This window comes from Staurois parvus, unplaced genomic scaffold, assembly GCF_062004578.1.
Source record: "Staurois parvus isolate SC_StPar_1 unplaced genomic scaffold, SC_StPar_1.0 ptg000652l, whole genome shotgun sequence".
NCBI lineage: Eukaryota > Metazoa > Chordata > Amphibia > Anura > Ranidae > Staurois > Staurois parvus.
This window is the reverse complement of record NW_028318448.1, coordinates 3,589,657-3,604,692: the sequence shown is the minus strand read 5'-3', so window position 1 is coordinate 3,604,692 and position 15,036 is coordinate 3,589,657. Positions and strand designations below refer to the sequence as shown.

At 38.3% G+C, this 15,036-nt stretch overlaps 1 protein-coding gene across 3 annotated transcripts in view; it reads left to right on the top strand.

Moving 5' to 3' along the window:
• Window positions 1-15,036, top strand: part of MLIP (muscular LMNA interacting protein) — a 335,874-nt gene that overhangs the window by 69,738 nt on the left and 251,100 nt on the right. The gene's annotated exons all lie outside the window — the stretch shown is intronic.

Below are 15,036 nucleotides of genomic sequence, written 5' to 3'. Positions count from 1 at the left end.
AGCGCGCATGCGCCGGCCAACAGGACGCCGCGATCCCTGACACTACCACTTTAACATTTACAGGACTAAGCATTGCACTATCTGGTTTATTAAGTGTTCTTGCATGGCAAGACCACTTACTGTTATCTCACATATATATTCTTATTATTATAGCCAAATTTACCACCCTAACTCCTCCCACAGTTTTACACTACATAGACAGTAATCTACCGAAACGTGCGGATTGTTCCCGATTGGTGTGCTATTACTTTGTGGAGCGTTTCGCCGAATGGTTCATGAAATATCAACGTTTTTGTGGTGAAATTGGTCCCATAGGAATGAATGGCAGAATGTCCAAAACTAGAGTGGGAGCTGACAAAAGCTAGAGTGTGAGCTGAAAAATCAGGACACGATTTCTAAACTGCCATCACTCCCTCATTTGCAAGCCCACCTACACACATCTTATATCAAAATGTTCAGCTATCCCTGCTGCCACTAAAAATGTGCTAAGCCATAGTCCTCATCGTTTTCACAATATGACCATTTGTTTGCAACTCACGCCGCCAATTGACATTCATTGAAACTCCACTGTAGCCACCTCAAATTTGAAGGGCAATCTCTAAACTGTGACTGTGCCTTCATTTCTAATATTTCAGAGACATACTATGCATCAAAATGTAGGTCTGGGTCTTGTGATTCTCCCAATATAAAGTTCTTCAGTGTAAGATTTATAGTTTTTAAACTACAACCGTTTGCAAATGGCAACCGCCAGTGAAGTGAGCAAGTTGGAGCAGATTGTTTTTAAATGCTCTTGTCTGCCCTTGCTGTTGAGTGAGTTGCCATAGGAACCCAGGTGTGCGAGCAGGCAACAGACAGCAGAGTGACAAAAGCTAGAGTGTGAGTTGTAGACTACAGGTGGAGGCAAGAACACTTCACACAATTTCCCCAGAAATTGTAGATTTTCTAGTATTTAAAATATAATCACCGGCTGTACGTTTTAGGACACTTTGACCTGTAGAGATAAAAAAATTTGCACCATGCATTACTTGCTTTGTGTGTTTAAAGTTGCAACCAGTCTATGTCCACACCAAAATTGTTTTTCGGCTGCAGTCACACTACCAGAACAGTTTGACTTCTAGTGTGTCAATCTATAAGTCTAACCCAACTCCCCCTTTTAATTCCTCTCTGGGTTATGTCCATTGTATGTATGAACACTGACTACATATGGCTCATCCCTACACATAGTTTTCTCCCCCTGCTACATATCCACTGAGAAAATATTTTCATGTATGTTTTATTTGTGGTTGAAAGAAATGAGTACTTGGAACTAATGTTGGATGGCCTTTCCATAAAGAAGTCAGTACTTGGAACTAATGTTGGATGGCCTTTCCGTAAAGAAGTCAGTACTTGGAACTAATGTTGGATGGCCTTTCCGTAAAGAAGTCAGTACTTGGAACTAATGTTGGATGGCCTTTCTATAGAAATGAATAGGGATTCTACTGTTGATAGGTGGTCCAAAGAGACTGTGTGGCTCCCAGCTGACAAACAGACAAGTAAGCATAGGACTTGAGGGATACTTGGGTAGTATTTAAAAGATAAATTAGATGCAAATATAATCAATCCAGCAAGCTATTACACTACATGTTTTTAAGTAGATATAAAGGAAATAGCACTGTGTATGTTCAGCATTACAAACAAAAAATACCCTGTATGTCCTTCTGGCTGCCAGAGAAAATGTAAAATTTTTTTGTAAACATGCTAAAATGAAAATTTTTCATATGAAAATGCAAGTAAAACCCCAAACATTATATATATTTTTAAGACAGAGGACCCAAAACTGAAAATGATGGCAGTTATAATTTCTATATGTTGCACAATATTAGCACAACTGTTTATCAAATCTATCTTTTCAGTTAAAAAAAACAGATAATAAACACAATAAATGAAAACATATAAAAGATGAATCACATAAACAGATTAATTAACTAAATAGACTATTTAACTAAAAATATTTTGTGGGCATGAAATGGTGATAAAATGAAGATCAAGATCCAAACTTTTCCCTAGGTGACTTATTCATTAGTTTACCAGTAACCATAATTAATAATCATAACAATAATAACAATAACAACTAACTTTGGCATATGCAGTGTTACCTTATATGTGTCAAACAATCATTATTTAAGTGCTCTGTACGCAAGTGTTTGAATTCATATATGCATGCAAATGCACAATTTTTTAATCCCTTCCTGCACTGTGTCCCAGCCCTTTAAGAGGTTCTAAATGCCGGGAGGTGGAGGTGGGCATTCAGATCATGTGACTGCTGTGATTGGCAATCACAGAGGTCATATGATGGAAAGCTCTCAATCGCAGTTAGGCGCTTTCCATTACTCGCTGGTAACTGTTCAGGGAGCACATTCTTAGCACAGAAATGTTAACTTTTGAGATGCGTACATTCAGCCTCTCGGCATCAAAGCCCACCCGTCGAGAGGCCACATATATGCGAATGGCAACAAGTTAAAATAGTCTGACTTTTTTTAAACACATTGTGATGGAACGCCTGGCAACCAGCTTGTCCCTTCCATCAGAGATCCGCTTCATCACCACTGGACACAGGACCAAGGTATTATAGCTGGGCATTGCACTCAAGACTAGGCAACACTAGCTTGATGCAAACTGGAATTATTTAATTGCACAGTGTGATGAAACGCGGCGTCCGACCCCAGCCCTTCTCACCAAATCATGACCAAAGGACCAGCCAATCTCACATCGTGCTGTCACTTGTGTAACAATGCCACTCGCAGTTGCGCCCTGCACAAAGATTTTCCAGCTCGCTGGAGTAAAATCTATGTGCCAGCAGCCTTAGAGCGATTGTTACTGGGTCATAGTCTGTGATGAGGTAGGCCAGTGAGGAGGGAGTTGCAGTAGTCGAGTCGTGAGATAATAAGGGAGTGAATGAGTTGTTTAGTAGTGTCTGGGGTTAGGAACGAACATATTCTGGAGATGTTGCGGAGGTGGAGCCTGCATGAATTTGCCAGTGATTGGACATGGGGCTGGAAGGATAGGTTTGAGTCTAGAGTGACACCTAGAACTTTGGCTTGCGGGGTGGGACTGATGGTGGCGTTATTGGTCGTGATGGAGAGGTTGGGGGGGCACGGGCGGGGGGGGAAACTAGGAGCTCGGTTTTGGAAAGGTTTAATTTGAGGAAGTGGAGTGACATCCAGTCCGATATGTCGTTCAGTAGGCAGGTGATTCGGGTGGAGACTGAAGGGGTGAGGCGAGGGGTAGAGAGGTAGATTTGCGTGTCATCGGCATAGAGGTGGTAGTTGCAGCCATGGGAGTGTATCAGTTGGCCAAGGGAGGAGGTGTAGATGGAGAAGAGAAGAGGCCCGAGGACAGAGCCTTGGGGGACCTCAACAGAGATATTAGTATAATCTTTTGTAATACACACTGTCACCAGAGACACAGTATATTCAGAGGATTATTACATACAGTATCACTCTTCAAGAGACAGGTATTCTTTAGTTTGCATTAAAAGCTTTAGAGACAGTTTCAACACTTTTCAAAAAATAAGATTTATTACTAAAAAGCTCAAAATGGTGCAATTAAAATATTTACAAAAGAGATGTAACAAAGATATAAATAGAACAAAAAAAAAAACAGAGAAATAAAAGAAAGGCGTTCAGAAGGCAGAATACTTGCAAAGTTCTTGGTTTGAGCAGAGTCCAAGTGTCCGAACAAAAAGATTGCCTTGACTCTCAAGTCCATTAGATGCTTCCTGACAGATGTTAAATGAGAGCTGTCTTCTCCAGGCCTGTCAGTCTTTTTCTATCATATTAAAGGGGTGTCACCTGAGAACAAAGGACCAATCATCCAGTTTGGGGATGGGTGTTAGGTAGTAACCAAGGTTATGACCAAGTCGCCTTTCAATTTCCTACTAAGGTTAATAACCTCCAATAGGTACAGGTAGCATCCTAGCAACTGGCAAATTCATATTCAAAATTATATTCCAAACGCAAAGATATCAAACATAGCTTACCCTTGTCACCCAGGATGAAAGAGACTGCTTTCTTCTCTCTTGTAGGTACTAATATAGTGATGTAAGGTCTTGTGTGACTCATATTAAAATGATCTATCCGAATATATACTTCATATTAATCTGCCCAGTTCCTGCTGAACTTTATGACTTGTATGAAAAATGACTCATGTGGAATGTACGTTTTATGACATGCTCTAGCCCTAATGGCCTAACAGGTCATGACTGACTGAGTTATTGTTTTACGATCGGGCAGAGGAAAGTGGCTTTCAAAGCAGACCCCTGGATCCAGGCTAATTAGGGGTTTACAGCCCTTGAGCTTTATCTATCTGTGTTTTATTTAGGATAAGAGGCTATTTTGACCCCTGTTCAACTTACAGCTTTGCATTCCATTCAAAAGGGAGGAGGACAGGAGAGGACATGGCTGAGACCTAACAAGATGGCTGTCATGTACAACGTCCATGTTTCTAGTGTGCACAATCGTCACAAACAGAATTACAGTTTTTATACACTCCAGAAATTGGGACAGTGCCCACACACATTAGAATAAACATCCCACACTGATTAGATGTGGGATGAAACTGACAGTCTCATTCTATCATGCAGGCACCTCCAGAAGAACTTGCCAACAACAATAGCTAACTCAATTAACAGTAAGCTAATCAACAGCCAGCCACCCAGACCGACCTTGATTAGTCTGTATGGAGTTAGACACATGAGTACATGGAACAGAGACCAATGTGACCAACTCCTTTAATGAACATGTATAATTCCAAATAAAACCAACCAGGAATAGTCTTTAGGGCAGATGAAAGTAAACAGTCTTTCAAAAATGTCACAGAAAGGGAAATATGACAATAACAGGGTGAATGTGGGAAGAGAAGGTCCTTGCAGCCAGTGTCCATGACACACATCTATGAAATAACAGACACCCAGGTATCGGGGGTCTCTTGGTCTATAGAAAATTGGTGCTTCTGGAGTCTCAGAAAGACTGTGTACTTTAGATCATGTGTAGAGGTTTTGCACATAATTTATTTATTGTGACCAGGACTAACAAAAATCAATTCTTACAAGTCTTTTTTTTCTTATGGTTACTCAAGTACAACATTGTATGAAAAATATCTTATACCTTTCTGTTTTTGAGCCAGCAGGTATAGCCTTCGGCTGATTTTTATGTTTTAAAGACTCAGTTTACTTCTTTGAGAAAAAATCCTGTTGATTAAATAGCTTAATGACATATCAGCAGTTACTTATTATTCGATGGCTCAGCTTAAGTTTCAATTAGACACATTTTGCCAAAAAAGAAAGCATCTATGCCTGCCCACAACACTAACCCACAGTGCTCTGGAAATCCTTTGTCGTGTATTAAATGTTTATTTGTAAGAAAAAAAAAAGTATATATGAAAAGCGATAGAACAACACTTTCAACCATTTTCAATAACGTTGACCTACAAGTATTCTAAGAGTATTCTCTTTTGACAAGAGCTTTGACACCACATATGTGTGACATGAACTGAAAATAATTTATATTTATAATGATACAAAATATATATTACATTAATTCTTTCAAATTATACTTCAGATATAACTGTGGTAAAGGATAAATGGTTTTAAAAAGCCATTTGTAAACAAACCATTTGCCCCTTCCACCCCCTCAAACAAATACTAATCTTGGCTGTTGATTCTGGCAGGCAAATGTGATGTTGTTGTGTCACTCAGCATAGCTGGAAACTTAAAACCATGAGATGATGCATTCCAGCTTATTCAAAGTGTGCACACTTGTATTTTTGCGTTTATATCTCTGATGGGAGGTACAGGATGTCTCTTGTACCACTGGAAAGCATTGAAATCTGAGGCCAAATTGGATGGGGGGGTCAGTTACCATTTGTGTTGGGGGGCAAGGGCCCTGCCATTTGCCATGGAACTTCCAACTTAAAATATACATAGAAATATTCTTGATATAAAGTCTACTGGAAAATACTACTGAATACCCTATGCTATGCAAATGAATACATAGCATAAACAATAGGTACTGTATATTTTTATTCACCAAGCATTACGAAGAACATGTTGAATTAATTATACAATCTTAATAAGCAGTATGTCTAGTGCATGTTTATTCTATGTGCTATTATCTGATTTTTGACTAAAGAATTCAGACAAAGAAGCGTTGTTGCAGTAAAAAAAAAAGAAAAAACAATGAATAAAACTCTTTTCCTGATAAAAAGAAAATCGACAGACTGCTGTGCTACCTGCAAATATGGGAAACGCAGAGCATGATAAATTGTTGTGCATTAAAACATGTGCTTGAATGACAAAGACATTACAATAACTAATGGTATTATGAGTACATGAGAGAGAATTGGATGCAGAACATTTGGTATTCTTGTCTCTCAATAGTGTCACATAAGGTGTGATAAACCTTCTCTGCAACACTAATGTGACCTTCAGAACACATGAAACATTTATGGATCGTGTGAAATGATCAGTACAGATTCTATACAGAATGATTCAGACAATTTGAAGTGTGGATATATCAGCACATTCTTTTATTTTGAACCCTGTGCTACATGTTTGCATTGTTTAGCACAGCAAATCAACATTTAGCAAGAGGACAATGGTTCTTAGCTGAATGCTATTAAGGTCATTGTGATTTTCTTTCTGCCACAGCCATTAGAAGAAATAGTCAGCTAAGAATAGTTATCCACCCTTTCTGTCAAGTCAAACAATCATCTTAAATGCAGTTATGTTGAAACCATTGCACCCTCCCAGAAAATGTGAAACATATTTTGAAGGGTATAAGGTCTTTACTGGCACTTATCTGCAGCTCTTCTATATACTGAAACAATGCTAGGGAAGCAAAGTGCAACTATATATTGGCCATACATATTATGTGCTCCTATTTTTTTTTGTAAGTGTTAGATGTATTAGTGCCATGAAGTATACAGTTTACAATGATCTCTCCAATCACACCTGAGTGTTTCGTAGCTTGTGGCTCAAAGCTCAAAAACACTCAACAAGCAGAAACCCATTGTATTCAAAAGCACTTTTTCACATCTGAGTGTTGTATCACTTGTAGATGAACACCTGTCACTCCAAAAAGTACACAAGCTACTTTTCAGGCAGAATCAAGCAGTTTGGGCCCCATAGACTTCCATGGGAATGCCTGAAAAAATTGGATTTGACCATTTTTTCAGACGTTTTTTAACCTATATTTACTGTTCTTCTCTCTCTAGTGATTTCCACTGGGTAAAGCAAAAAGACTGAAACATGAATACACATGTAAAAAGCCTCTAATACCTTTCTAAAAATGCCTGTATACGCTGGCAAAAATGCTCAAAAAAGCTCCTGAAACAAAACACCTCCTGAAAATCGCTCCACTCAATTATAATGGCAGCCTTATTTGAGATACATTTCTTGTTAGGTAAACCAGAATAAAAGAACAAACTTAATTCCCCACTGTAGAACCAATTGCAAATTGCAATGTGAAATGGTGTATGCAAAACCCCAAACCAGGCACAAGAAGCCACCTTATTTTAGTACCTATTTATCACGGATTTGTTTGTTTTATGTAAGAAGACTAGCTTAGGCTGTATATCCAGAACTGCGCCATTCTACACACTGGTATTTAGGTTCCCTCAGGTGGTGAATTACAGGGCCTACTAGGGCCTACTTTTAACTAGGGATGTAAAGATACCTTTTTTGATCAGTGAGTACCAATACTTTCGGTCAAATGCTTGCTGGTACCAAGTACCGATACTTTGTGGTGCGAATTGCGTTAGTATAAAATGTATGGATGCAAATTGCATGGTAAAGAATAGCATACAATATGAACAGGAAAGCGATTCCTGTCCAAATTGCATGTCATTTCCCCACTGCTCCTGTGTGAACCCAGATTTGTCATAGCCTGAGTTCACACAGGAGCGGTGCAGGGAGGTTTTTCCATAGCAGAGAGTGGGAGAGAAGCGTGTGGAAATGTATGTTTACAAAGCAATATCATGGCGCCTATAAAATCAAGTATATGTGTATATCATAAATCAACCGAGTATAAGTGATGACTGCCTTTTACAGGCGGCGATAGAAGCTGCCCCAAAATGGTGAATAAACAATAAATGTACTGAATAGTGAATAGATAGGCTCTTACTCAATACAGCATATGTCAAATAATAACAAAGTGCTCTCCTAACACCACATGAGTGATATGTTGGTACAGAATAACTGAAAGTCCAGAAAATTAAATATAGGGAGTGAATAACAGTCCTACAATATATGAGGGTATCCCGGAGTACAAAAAATTCCTTTTCCACCACATGCGTGCAACAGGTGAATTCCTCACTCATTGAACTTATTGACCCCTGTCATGGTGATCAAATAGTGCTTTACGGTCAAGCAGCTGCAGGCTTTTATAGCATGGACCTCCTGGTCTCAACCATGCAGATGGCTTTCCAAGGAACAGAGGACATAGACCCTAAAATAAATGGTCATATGACCCTGGACAAACAAATAATGAATGAGTTCCCAATTCTATGCTCTTCCCAAGATAAATCTCCAAATGCCCTTTAGATGGATATTGCTACAAATAGCTCAAATAAAACAAATTAATTAAAATGCTCTAAGTGTAATATTTAATAAGAACCATGGTTCAAAAACAGTAAATGACAATGCACTCACATGTACATGTGCCCAAATACCAGCACCAGTCTGTGCAGCCTGTGTAAAACATAGATCTCATTATACTATAGTATAGTATTGCCGGCGTAAGCTCCAAGCCTTGCTACCAGTGGGCCAGATGTGACATCATAGGAACCCGGAAGTGATTCACGCTTCTACGTACTTTTCAGCTCTGTCCTTACCCAACTCTGCTCTTCCCTGGTCTTTGAGTCCCCGGCACTGGCATCTTAAGTGTGGGCAGCGCACTTGACAGCTGGCTGCCCAGTGCGCATGTGTGAGCTGTACTGTGCCCCATGAATGGTCCCGCAGTCTCCTGGAACCTGTGCCATGTCCCAAGAGGCTTCGGGGATTAGGGGCAAACTTCTGCTCCAATCGCCTAGGCGGTCGGAGGGAGTGGGAACAGGTACCTCTCATGACTTGGTACCTACTTCCTCCAAAAAGACGTTCCAAATATGTCAGAGGAGGTGGGGATGAAGAAAAGGCGAAATTCCCCTTTTGGATGAAGTTCTGCTTAAGGTGCTATACTACTAACAACATAAATGACCTTGTGTATCACAGTCCATACAGTTGCAATCCATTGAAACCAAAAATGTATTATATTGCAAGTTACCAGTTGTTAGATGTGGTGGGTGCATTAGTTTTCTTTTCTTTGGCTTTGTACCCTCTGTTTTCACCTGGTGGTCTGGCTACTAGCACACCTCCTGTATTAGTGAGACACCACTCTGGAGGAATGAGCACAGGACACTGCAGACAGAAGAATTATCAGTAGGGGGGATGTGAGTGTTATATTTATTAGCTGATTTAAATACACTAACAAACTGAAGCCAAACTCCAACTAACACTTTACAATCATTTACAGCAAACAGTACACCCCGTTTGGGGTTTTTACATGAATTAATACAAGCTGATCATTTTAACCACCTCTGTTTGTGGTAAATGGATTGTCCCATCCATGTAAATTGATACATTCTGCTGGAGAGCTTGAGATTCTGAAAAGCAGCAGACTTGCTGGCTGAATCACCAGATGAGTTCAGAAGATAGACTAAAAAAGTAACATCTAAAAATTTGTAAGCTGCAAAATAATAAACGTTTGCTATTGGGTTTAATACTGCTTTAATGTGTCTGGCATGGACGAAACGCATAAGGTGAGGCACCACAATACTTCTCTGTGGATTGCACTCTCGCACCCAGGGCTACAAGGTGAAGTGGTGTCTTTCTGTCATAAGTCTTAGTGATCCAAATTGCTGGGGAGGCACTAATACCTTTGAGTTGCTAATTTTATATGTATATCTTTTAAATAAATAATGGTAATTGGTGAGTCTTCCCTGTCTATTTCTACATATTACTTACTGTGGGAAAGAGCAAAGAGGAGTGGATCTTGGCATACTGAAGTGTCTCATTAATGCACTGCAGATTGGTTTAAGGATAGACGGGTCTATTCTGGCCTGTAGCTTTAGAGTAAGGTTAAATGGAGAGGAGCTGAGGGCATTGGAGAGTAATAAGATAAAGCACTGTCTGACGTACTTATTGGCTTAAAAGGTCATTCAGTTCTGATGAGTGTGCCTTTAGATGGGGATGTCATAGACAGGTACACTAACAGCAAAAACAACACAGGGGTTCCAGGTGCTTTGGTGAAGTGTGATGCTTATAGACATATAGACACAGGGAAACCTGCCAGCGGTTTGGACTGTGATACACAAGGACATTTATATTGTTAACATAGTATAGCACCTTATTGATATTACACTTTTTGGCACTAATTGCACTTTGCATATTAGTTCATAGTTAAAGACTTTTTTTGTAGCAGTACATTTGAGACACTTGGCACGTTATAAACTTGCATCACTTGGCAAGGTTTTTACATATTGTTGATTATATGTTATTTACATCATATGAAGGTTTAGAAGAACACTTTTTATAGGTTACATAAGAGCTAAATATTTCGTTTATTTATTATATTTGTTGTTGATTGCACAGCATTTCCATTATATCGCTGCACTTTATAGTACATTTGCATTACACCTGGATGTTCATGATAAATGTCTTTAGGTAACAGCTGAGGAAATAATCTATATTTGTAATCATGAGAGGTGCAGGTACATACATTTCGTTTATGCTAATTCTACCAGTGGACAGGCTAGCCATACTAATGCTAGGGACACACTATGAAAATATCAGACAAATGGTCGTCCATTTTTTTTGGGGGGGGATGCTAGTCTCATATCGAAAATTCTTTCGTTTCCAAACATGCGTGTTCTTGGTCTCTTTTTTCTCTATTTTTTCAGACAAATTTTTTTCTCTGTTATCATACGAGAGAATTTTTCATATATTGTTGCATGAACTGTCACGATTGCCTGTCAAAAGCTGTGTACTAATGTTCAGACTATCGTACGATCCTTCCAAAAGCAATTTTGTTCATCCAATATTCTCATTGTGTGTACAGGGCATAAGACAGAGGATTGATAGAGAGAATAATCTACTAGCTAGAGTCAAAATCAGTAGGTGGTGACAATTTGTATAGGTGAAGGTTATTGCCAAGAAAGAATATATAGCAAACAAATGAATTAAAGCAGTGAGGAATATTAGCAAAATTATGAAAGATAGAGATCAGAACAAGCAAGGTCAACAACAAAAGTTAATCTGAGCACAGCAGATTCATGTCCACAAGGTAACAAACTCTACGATGAGCAATGACAGGAGGGAATGTTGTTTTTTTTTGTTTGTTCAAGAATATTTCATTTATGCTTATGAAAGCCCATATGTTTATAAATCAAGGTAACTAGCACAAGCCTAACTTTCTACAAGGATCATAATAATAGGAATGTATATACAGTATATAAAGAAAAAGAGTTTTTGAAGTATACAATCCTTGTTTTGCAAAAAACAGTAGCAGTCCCCTATCTTAACTGAATCCCATTTCCCTTATACAGTATCTTTCCACCATTGTTTGGATGTCCTGTTGAAATCTATCCGATCACCTTAAAAAAAGTTTCAAACTTTCAAGAAGTGTTTAGTGACATCCTACACCCCAAACTTCTGTAGGGTTTTCTTTATTGACTGATATTGTTGTCTTCATTATGGTTCCCCAAAAACCCTTTAACAGAGGATATAAGTGATTCCCATGCAGCTTTCTCATTGGGAAAAAGGGTTGCATCAAAATCTCCACTGTTTAGCAACTTTCAAATCTGAGATACTACAAAAATACAGTTTATAATTTAACATCATTAATATTGGGAACATTTTTCATAGATAGCTAGATCCCTCTCCCACCCCTTGGCCTTCATAAATTATATCGTATGTCCTACTTGATGTAAAGTTGTGGAAAATATACATTTTAGGACAAACCAAGGGCTTGAATTTTGACATTGCCTTAATAATGAATTAAGATTTTTTTTGGGCTATTCTCTTGTTTCATAACATATTTCTGTTGCCCCATTGTTCTATAGACAAAAAGCAGCAGTACTTTTCTAACTCCACCTTGTATACTAAGTAGACCAGGTAACAGGTGATATTTCCTGTCCCTTATTTCCAGGCTACATGCTCAGCTAAAGGTCTGGTATCAATTTTTTGGGGGACCCCACCTTTATTTGTTCTGTTTTTGTGCTGATCGGGTATGGAATTTGGGGGAATCTCACACCATTTTCCTGGGTAGGGTCCCTCTTGACATCCACATCAGACCCTCATCAAGGCTAAGAGTCTGGAATGTATTTTTAGGGAGAACCCCAGACTGTTTTTGTTTGTGTTTGGTTTTCCCAATTAACATCACTATTAGACCCTTATCAAGGGTAAGGACCATGTATAGAGGAAGGGAATCCCTATCTGTTTACAAACAGAAGTAGGGCAGCCAAAGTTGTCATTTGTCAGCAACTTAAACAGCATTTTTTTCTTTTTTTTTTAAACAATTCAAGTTTATTGTGAAAAAGCACAATGTAAAATACAATAAATTGGAATACAATCAATGCTCAATACAAAAGCATTTCAATCCTAATATAATATTCTCAGGGTCAAAATGTTTTAAACTTTTAGTGTATTTAAGAGTAAAATTCTCAGGTAAATAAATTCATACTGTAGGAGGCATATTTAAAGAAATAAGAAAACAAAGAACAAGGAATAAAGAAAAAAATGGTTAGTAAGAAAAGGAGGTTGAAATTCAGCTAACAATAGTTAGCTTTACATTGATAAACTTGTAAGGTTGACAAGAGTTGTCATATATGTCACATTTGTAAGATTTTTTTCTAAATGTCAGCTTTGCTGCAGTAGGTTGTATAAATCCTACACATGTGCTACTTCACAGGCAGGCTAAATGCATTCTCCCAGGAATGCTATTTAGTGTGATTTAGCATTTTTAATAAAGCATTATAAAAACTGCTGCTACCTTCCGAGCAAAATAATTAAACCATTTATTTTCATTTGGTGCATATACCCCAGGACAGTTCCCAGCACCTATATATATTTAAATGTTTATTCCATTTGTTTGACAAGTTTTCCTAAAAAATGGCCATCACTGGTTTTAACATTCATCTCCTATTGACTTCAGTGCTTTTCGGATTCAGCACCCAAACTTTATTCTTGTCCTGTGAACCTGTCTCAAACCAACTCTGGGTACATTCTACTCATCCGTAATAGTTAAATAGCTGTAGTGTAATACAACAAAGTGTGGTTTTGTCAACTGAATAGAGTATGCACGGATCAATGTCGAATTAACAGTGGTACATAGTTAGTCTACTGGAAAAAAGACATAATTCAATCTAGTTCAACCAATAGTAAAAAAAAAAACAAATAGCAAATCTCCATATATACAATCCTATACCCACAATAGTATCAACTACTAATGCCTATAAATATGAGAATCCAGTTATAATTTGTGCATGAATGAAAGAATCCAGACCTTTTTTAAAGCAATCTGCTGAGCTGCCCAGAACCAGCTCTTCAGGAATTCTAATTTTACTTTTTCACAGCTTTTACTGTGAACAAGCTTTTTCATATTTGAAGGTTAATCTCTTTTCCCCCAGATGTAAAGAGTACCCCCGTGTTCTCTGTGATGATCTTAAAGTTATTAACTCTACACTAAGTTCCCTATCTAGACCACCTATGTATTTATACATGGTGATCATAGCCCCACCCCTAATTGCCTCCTCTCAAGAGAGAATAAATTCAGTTCCTCTAATCTTTCCTCATAGCTGAGCTCCTCCATGCCTCTTGTTTTGGTTGCCCTTGTCTTCACTTTCTCCAGTTCTCTGATATCCTTTTTGTGAACAGGTGCCCAAAATGAAACTGCATTTTCTAGATGAGGTGTTACTAATGATTTATCTCTCTCACTCTGGAGTCTATGACTCCTTTCTTTTAATACAAGAAAGTATTTTGTTTGCTTTAGAAACTGCAGCTTCACATTGCACATTGCAATTATTAAGACCGTGATCTACCAGAATACTCAGATCCTTATCCACCATCAATTCCCTCATTCCCCTGATGCCTCCATAAAGAGTACCTGTCATCCGCCCAAAGCTATCACAATTGCCAATGGCCCAACTTCTTCTGTATTACGTAATTTGTTCATATAGAATTGAGGTTGTTGTTCCTCTTTGATAGTTTTATTGACAAGCTCTGGTTAATAATTATCTATTCACTGGAAACAAAATGATAAAATACTGTTCCTTTCTGTCTGAAGTAAAAGTAAGGTACATTAAATATCATTCACAAAGTGTACCAATCAATTAATTTCAACAAAATTATGATCTCCAAGGACTGTCATATGTTCGTATTTAACTCTGAATTTAAATTGCCTTTTTTGAGTTCTCATATTAAATGGTATTTAAGCTGAATTTACATGCTAAGATGGATTTCAGCACCTCTTGGGAATGACAAAGAAGGTATACCTACGAGCTAATTAATAGACTAGTAGGTATATTATTCTATTCTGGAGTGATTTGCAATAAATGCTCACCACCATCTTTCTGACAATTTTGACACTGCAAAGCAGACTTATTATCTATTCTATTTTGTTAAGCTTGTGGCAAGTTCCTCTCTGCTCAGTGAAATATCATGGCAGTATGTTCTGAATTATATCTCAGTGGTATTATACCATATGATCTCATCTGATAAGTTCCACTGATGGTCTTGATGTTCGAGTCGAACACAAGTTTGATTCAAACATCGGCTATTCGTGTGTTCTGTTAACACACAAACGGTAAGAGCGATCAGCGGGTTTGTTCGCCTGCCGTGCCCTACAATGCACTATGCTCTAACAGTGCATTGTGATTGGCCAAAAGTGCAATGTTTTGGCCAATCACAGCACAATGCACAGTGACAGCCATGATTGGCCAAAGTCACTGTGAGTTCACGCACCAGGC